Source organism: Phyllostomus hastatus, unplaced genomic scaffold (assembly GCF_019186645.2).
Source record: "Phyllostomus hastatus isolate PE091 unplaced genomic scaffold, TTU_PhHast_1.1 phas_contig_118, whole genome shotgun sequence".
NCBI lineage: Eukaryota > Metazoa > Chordata > Mammalia > Chiroptera > Phyllostomidae > Phyllostomus > Phyllostomus hastatus.
In genome coordinates, this window is record NW_025333543.1 from 7,729,864 (window position 1) to 7,738,312 (window position 8,449).

Below are 8,449 nucleotides of genomic sequence, written 5' to 3' on the forward strand. Positions count from 1 at the left end.
CCTGGAGTTCTTTGCAATTCTTATTGAGCACTGTGACTACCCACCTAACCATTATTTTGAACTTAATATCTGATAGTTTGTTTGTCTCAATTTTATTTACCATTCTTTCTGAGCATCCCTCTTTTCCTTTTGATTGGGGGTTGCCACTTTATGTATCCATTTTAGGTGACTCTTTTTGTGTGTTTCTGCATATTACATTGACTTGGTTTGACTCCTTGTCTTCACGGTGTGACCTATGTTGGGAGTACTGTTGGGCTCTGTGGTTGAGTGTCCTTCATCTCCTGAGCTCGATGCTCTTGGAATGCCTTTTATGCTATTTATGTGTACTCTCTGGTTTTTATTGGGTTATGGTTATTGTTTGGTCATTCTTTGGTGTGTCCTTTGCTCTGGCTGGCTGGCTGACAGTCACATCACCCATTATGACTTCTCTGCTATTGTACAGGTGATATATAAACAAAACCAAAAAGCCCAAGAAACAAACCCACACCCACAAAAATAACCTCCACCCACAAACACACTATCAATAGCAATTGAACTAATATTAATAAAAGTGTAAAGAGATTAAGACTGTTATAAGAAAGGAAAAATGAATGAGTTGAGTGACTGAAGGAAAATGATAATTGAGAAGGTAAAAGGAGGAAGATTAATAAGAGTAGGGAATAGAAACAAGATGAATAGAGAGAAAATAAAATTTACATTATAAATAAAGAAGGGAGAGAGAAAAGCAGAATGGAATAAGGGAAGTGTATACTATTGGGTTTATTTATTTATTTATGTTTTAATACATTTTATTTATTTATTTTTTTAGAGAGGGGAATGGAGTGAAAAAGAGAGGGAAAGAAACATCAATGTGTAGTTGCCTCTCACCTGCCCCTCACTGGGGACCTGGCCCACAATCTAGGCCTATGCCCTAGACTGGGAATTGAACCAGCTATCCTTTGATTCACAGGCTGGCACTCAACCACTGGGCCTCGCCAGCCAGGGCAAGTTTAAATAAAAATTTTAAAAAATATATAGTGAATAACAGAAATAGGAACCAAATAGGAGAAAAAGATCTACCATAGCAATATTAACAACAAATGAACAAAGATTAATGTAGTTGGGATGGGACTAAGAGGTGAATAGAAAGAAAAGCTTAAGAGATATCTAAAGGAAAGAGAAGCAGTTTTGAGAGAATAAAGTGAGAAGGAAAAGTATTATGAGTTAGGAATGAATATCAGGCTAAGTCAGGGAAAAATGAGATTGAAAATGAAAGAAAAGAAAGGGCAGAATGAAGGCAAAATGGAGTAGGAGAGGGGCATGGTAAAATTTGAGGTTTGAAATACAAAAATAGTGAAGATCTAGAAATAAAATTAAAGAAATGCAACAACAACCACTGTATCTAGAACCAACAAGTTGAGGATGATAAAGGTGCAGAGGGAATAAAGGTATCTTAGAATGGGAACAAGAATGTGAGATGACTAATGACAAGAAAAATGGTTTTGAGAGTCTGGAGCAGGGGGATATAGTATGAGTGCAGAATAGAAACAAGTCCAAAACAAGAGAGAATATGAAATTTCAAATAAAAAGAAGAGGTGGGAAGAAAGTAAAATGGAGTAAGATAAGGGAGGAGTAAAATATGAGGTTTGAAATAAACCATAATATAAATACCAGTGATCTAATATGCAGCAACTTAAAGGAAAAAGAAATGAATGTTAACAAGCTTTGCAGAGGCAAAAGTAACACAAATGATGAAGAAGACTGTGCTGAAAGTCATCTCAGTAGAATCCAGTGTTTACCATTGTCTTCACTTTCTGGATCTTCCCCTGGTGAAGTTAGATGGGTCCCAGTCTGGCCCTAGGCAGCATTTTCAAGGCTTCGAGTGATCCATAGTCTAGAGCTGTCTCCTTCAGATTTGGCTAGACCCCATGATTCTGCCCTGCTGGCTTTTCATAAGCCCTGAGTCCAGGAGTGGTTCCTTTAATGACCCAAGAGGACTGCCAGTACCTTCTTCACCTGCCTCCAGAGGAGGCCTCTGGTGTGATCAGGAGGGGGAACCCCTGGGTCACCCCTGGAAAGCACTATTCAGCCTTAGAGGTTATAGTGATAGTGTTTCCCTATCCCCTTGTCACACATCTTGTCTGTCCCAGATCCTTCCCAATAATGTATGTTTTCTGGTGATTTTGGTGACTGTTCCCTATGAGGGGCCAATCTGTGTAAAAGGGGCAGCTCTTTTCTGCTTGGCACAGGCAGCAACTCCCTCTGGTCACTGAGGCTGGGTGAGGTCCTAAAGCTCCCTTGTGCCTGTCTCTATTCTCTCTCCTCTCCTGGGTTTAATGGACTAGAGCTCAAGTGTCAAGTAGCTTGTAGTGTCTGGTTAAGGGCCCTTTCAGGGCTGTTTTTTCTTTCCCCTGTAGAAATGTGCCCAGCAGGATGCTCCTGAACCCGGCCTCACTGATCTGCAGAGCCTGTAATCCCTCATGTGGGGGTTGGGCTAACCTGTCTGTGAGAGGATCTGGCTGGCTGCGGCAAAACTCAAGCATTCAGCTTTTGTCCTTTCAGACCCCAGCTGACTGTTCTCTCACAGGAAGATCAAGCCCCAGTTCTCCACGCTGAACAGCCCCCTTCTCACCAGTCATACTCAGTGGGTCCTACAGACCCTTCAGTGACTCTATCCCTCTGCTTTCTCTGTTAGCAGACCTGCTGCACCCATGCACAAGTGCCTACAAGCCCTGGGCCCCTGCTGAGTCTCAGGTCTCACCTTTGCTCCCTTTTTAGAAGAGTTTCTGTGTGGCCCACATGCTGCAGCACTAAGCCTTGGGGGACCTGTTCTCCTCATGCTCTCCCACCTCAAAAACCAGAGTCTTTCATGGCCAGGGGCAGGCCACTGTGTCAGAGCTTCTGACAGTTTTAGATAAAGCTTCTCTCTGGACCTTTCCTGGATAGTGTTGGAAAGAGCCCCATGGCTATACTATAACACAGGGTGGTGATAGGATGCTCTCCCTGCTCCCTCCAGAGATTTTTCAGCCTTGGGTGATCCTGCTCCCACCACGCTGTTTCTGGAGCCAGCACCTCTCCAATAGTCTCCCTCTGCCACTAGTGCTCATGGCTCCTGCACTGCTATGCAGCTATATCCTGGCTCTGCACCACCAAAAATGCTGGTTTGGGCTGCAAAGGTGGCAGGTGCTCCACTTGGAGAGCCCATGCAGCCCGCACTTTGGTGCCCTGCTGGCTGGTTGGGTCTTGCCTATTCCCGCACATTCACATTGCCCGTGCTTTTATCTGCATTCACACTCACTCACTTACTCTCTCATTCTCCACTGGATTTTCAAGTTGAATACTCTGTCAATAGGCTGCAAGACAGGTTGGATCTGGGAACAAGTGGATGGAGCTCCCAGCTACTGTGCAGTCATCTTGGGTCTCCCCAATCCCATTTCCAAATAACACTATATCATTTCGTGGTAGTGCATGTAACTTATAATAAAATAATTCTAATTTCTATCCTTTTGTTTCTGTATCATTGTTGTCATTTATTTCACTTATATGCAGGCATATATATGCACACAAGCATACATAATTAAATGCATTGTTACCATTATTTTGAAGAATCTGTTTTATGTTAGATCAATTAAGAATAAGAAAAACAAAAGCTTTATCTGCCTCCCCTTATTCTTTCTCTAATGCTCTTCCTTTATGTAGATCTGATTTTCTGGCCTATATCATTTTACTTTTCTCTAAAGAACTGTTAATGTTTCTTACATGGCAAATCTACTGGAAACAAATTCACTTAATTTTTGCTTGTTTAAGAAAGATTTTATATCTCTTTCAATTTTGAAGAATAATTTTGCAGTTATACAATTTTAGGTTGGTGTTTTTTCTCTCTTAACTCTTTAAATATTTCACTTTACTATCTTTTTGCTGACGTTGTTTTTGAGGAGTCAATGTAAATTTACTTTTGCTTCTCCATAGGTAAGATATTTTTTGCCCTGGCCTCTTTCAAGAAGTTATGTTTACCTTTGATTTTCTACAGTTAGAATATATGTCTACGTATAATCTTTTAAGGATTTACCTTCCTGGATGTCTTTTAAGCTTCTTGGATCTCTGGTTTGGTGACTGACATTAATTTTGAGAATTTCACAGTTATTAACTATTGCTTTTCCTTTTTTTATCATCTTCTGGTATTTCCATTATATGTATGTTATATCTTATGTAGTTGTTTCACAGTTCTTGAATTGTCTGCTCTACTTTTTTCAGTCTTTGTTCTCTATTTTTTAAAGAATTTACTTATTTAATTTTAGAGAGGGGAAGGGAGGGAGAAAGAAAGGGAAGGAAACATCAATGTGTGGCTGTGTCTTACAGGCCCCCTACTGGGGACCTGGCCTGCAACCCAGGCATGTGCCCTAGACTGGGTATGGAACCTGTGACCCTTTGATTCACAGGCTGGCACTCAAACACTGAGCCATGCCAGCCAGAGTAATGTTCTGTCTCTTTTTCAGCTTTGGAAGTTTATAGTTTCATACCCTTAAACTCCTAGATTCTTTCCTCAGTTATATCCAGTTTACTAATGAGTCTTTCAAAACATTTTTATTTCTGTTACAGTGTTTATGATCTGTAGCACATTTTGATTCTTTTTCAGGATTTCCATCTCTTTGTTTATGTTATACATCTTTTTTTCATGTTGTCTATTTTTTCTACCAAATCCCTGATCATGTTAATTATTGCTCTTTTTTTTTAATTCTGGGACTTATTTCCACATCCCTGCTATATCTTACTCTAGTTCTGATGCTTGTTCAATGTCTTCAATTCTGTGTGTGTGTGTGTGTGTGTGTGTTTTGCCTTTCAGTATGCCTTATACTTTTTTGTTGAAAAGTAGACATGATGTATCATGTAAAAGAATAAGATGTAAATAGGTATTTATTAATATAATGGTAAGATGTGAGGAAAGGAAAACATTCTATAGTCCTGTTATTGGTCTCAGCCTTTTGGTGAGCCTGTGCTTTTGGACTGTGAACTTCACAGCTTCTCATTCCCATTTCCATGTACCTTAGGTGGGACAAAAATGCCTGATGAGGCTGAAGTTGGGTGTTTCCTTTTCTCAGGTAGATTAAGTTCTGATAAAATAGTTTCTCCTGAGGGAAGGTTATGTTAAGAATAATAGAATGCTCTGGTGAACTTCAAATTGGTTATTTTTCCCTTCCCTCTTCCAAAAGTGGAAGAAAATTTTTCTCTGATTATTCATGGAGAAAACCTGGTAGAGTTCCTGGAGGTAAATCTGATAAAAGTGGAAGGGCCTCATATATCTGGGTACTTCTAGAACTCTTAACTCTTAGTCTTCTTGTCACTAGGCCTCTAGCAATTCATCTAAGTTTAGGTTTTCCTACCCTGGGATTCATTCCCAAGGGGTTTTGTGCTTATGGATTTCTGCTTGAGTAAGTTGTAATTCTCTGTATCTGTCCTTTAATCTCTCTAATTTGGAGGCAATAGTTTGTCCTGTAAACTCACTTTTTTGGTAGATCTAAGAAGAATTGTTGATTTTTCAGTTTATTCACTCTCCATTGGTTTTGAAGATAGAGTAGCTATTTCTAAGCTCCTTACATTCTGGACTAGATACCAGAAGTTACATATCACACATTTACTTTTGTTTTTGTAGTTGGTATAGTGGTATTAGTGAAATGTTCTTTTGCAATAAAACAGAAACACTTCACCAAGGAAATAGATTTTAAGGTAAGTTTAGGCAATAAGTTTTGAAACTTCAGTGGTTTTATGGCCAAATATTAGACTACATTTTGAAAAGGTCAAACTCTAAAAGGGATATTAAGTAACCAACTCTGTATTATTAATTCTGCATATTTTGGATGCTGATATCTTTGCAAGTGAGTATTACACTTGTTAATTAAAGTTGAAAATATAACCAACATCCTCATTATTAGTATCTAAAAGTGGCAGTCTATCTGTTAGGTATCCCAAGCATATATACTTAAAGTGTAATATGCTACATAAAATCAGTAATAGTTTAATTAGCAACTGATGAGAGTTAACAATTTGACTTCAATTTACAGCTTATATAAGGGTTAGGTGTGGTGAATTTATACTACAATAGTAGTTCTATTAGGCTTGGCTGGTGTAGCTCAGTGGATTGATCACAGGCTGTGAACCAAAGGGTCGCCACTGGTTCAATTCCCAGTCAGAGCACATGCCTGGGTTGTGGGCCAGGTCCTTAGTGGGGGCCCTGTGAGAGGCAACCACACATTAATGTTTCTCTCCCTCTCTTTCTCTTTTTCCCCCTCTCTAAAAATAAATAAAACCTTTTAAAAAATAGTAGTGCTATTATAATAATGAATAGTAAACTGACCACTGAATAAAAAAGTAGAGTGGAAAAAAACCTTCCACAAGTTTGCTAATTTATAAAGCTACAACATCCCCAAAATACATTCTAATTTAAAATTTTTAAATACATTTGTCATACATGGTAGTGCTATGGGAAGTTAAGACCTGACGTCTAGTCTAGACCTAGGGAAAATGAGAAAAAAGTAATCACATTAACAGCAGTTGGTTTTACCCATCTGACTTCAAACCAATTTTGTTTTTCATAAAATTGATCAGGTTACCAAATTCTTGAAGAGTTTATGATCTCATACTCAGGAATCAAGATTATTTATGTCCTCTTCTACCTCCTTAATATACTTAAAAGTACCTCATATATTATTCTTGGTCTCCACCATGTCTCAGTAGTTTTTATATGTGTTCTTTATGCTTTTTTATTTCTCTTGTGGTATTTGCTTTTGTAAACTCACCTCATTTTTATAATACATTCTATTAATTTGTAGAGCCTAAGGGGAAATGGATAATAAAACAAAACTATAAACCATATGTACAATAGCTTTGTAACCTTTAAGAAGTTGTTATCTCAAGAAAATGAGACAAATATGATCACATTTGTGATATTGATTTTTTCTGTGTCAGGTTATGTCTACACAAACTTATAGCTTGAATTCCCCCCTAAAGTATATCCACCTATGAGTATACTTTCCTAGCATCTACTTAGACTTTGTTTCATTATCAGAACTTCAGAAATTAATAAAATCATTATAGTTGAAAAAAAGTAAAAATTTTTCAATGAAAAGTGAGAGACTATTTTAGGAATAAATAGATGTGAGAAAAAAGGTATGAAAAATTAAGTTACAAAGAGATGTCCATTTGTAAATAGTATAGTGACAAAACCATAAATTTAAACAAAAAAAAACCCCCTAAAAACAAAAGCAAACTCACTCTAAAGCCATCAACAGGGTAAATCATATATTAAATTTTAGGTTAAATAAATGTAATGTTCAGAATTCAAAGCCTTGACGCCTGGTAGAGAAGCTGAGATTATCTTTGGATTTGAGATATTTGAAGTGGATAGAAAACTGTTTCGCCAGTGAAGATAGTTAAGTGAGTTGTAGGTGATAGTGCCATTGGTAAAACATGTCTCTTGATGTCCTACACAACAAAAAAATTTCCATCTTAGTATGTACCAACTGTTTCCACAACTATGTAGTCACAATTATGATTGGTGGAGAGCCATATAGTATTGGACTTTTTGATACTGCAGGGCAAGAGGATTATGACAGGTTATGACCCCTGAGTAATCCACAACAGATATATTTCTAGTCTGTTTTTTAGTGGTCCCTTCATCCTCATTTGAAAATGTGAAAGAAAAGTGGATGCCCGAGATAACTCACCACTGTCCAAAGACTGCTTTCTTGCATGTTGGGACCCAAATTGATCTCAGAGATGACCCTTCAACTATTAAGAAACTTGCCAAGAACAAGCAGAACCTATCACTCCAGAGTGCTGAAAAGCTGGCCCATGACTGAAGACTATCAATTATGTGGAGCATTCTGCACTCACACAGAAAGGCCTAGAGAATATACTTGATGAAGCAATATTGGCTGCCCTGGAGCCTCCAGAACCAAAGAAGAGTGGAGGCTGCTATGAACAACTCTCCAGAGCCCTTTCTACACATCATACTACAAGCAATGTTTAAGTCAAACTAACAATTAAAAATTATAATTTGCTTTGGCAATAATGACAAATGCACTCCACCTACCCTCGTGCACTCTTGTGAAACAAGACCCATAGGTATGGTCCCTTTCCCCCTCTCAGTACTAGTTAATTTTGAGTAATTGTGTATTGTCAAAAACGTGGTCAGTACTAGTTTTTGTTTTGTTGTTTCAAAAGTATTTTTATTCCTTTTGTTTAAAAGCAAGTCATGCTTAGGATGCCTCAGTAACAGAGTAGTTTGGGTTGTTGAAGTTGCTCCTGGGTTCCACTGTGGAGAGTGATCTGGGACATCTAGCTTTATTTTTTCTTTCTATTTTTCCAGGGGGAGTATATGTAGGGTTTGTTTTATTTAGTCATTAAAAATTCATTAACCATTGGATATCCCTTTAGGGGAGGAGAATGGGTGATTCCACATTACACTTCCTAG

The 8,449-nt window shown here is 38.1% G+C and overlaps 1 pseudogene; it reads left to right on the forward strand.

Moving 5' to 3' along the window:
- The first annotated feature begins 5,038 nt into the window (after positions 1-5,038).
- On the forward strand, positions 5,039-8,005 carry LOC123824271 (annotated as a pseudogene).
- The last annotated feature ends 444 nt before the right edge of the window (positions 8,006-8,449 follow it).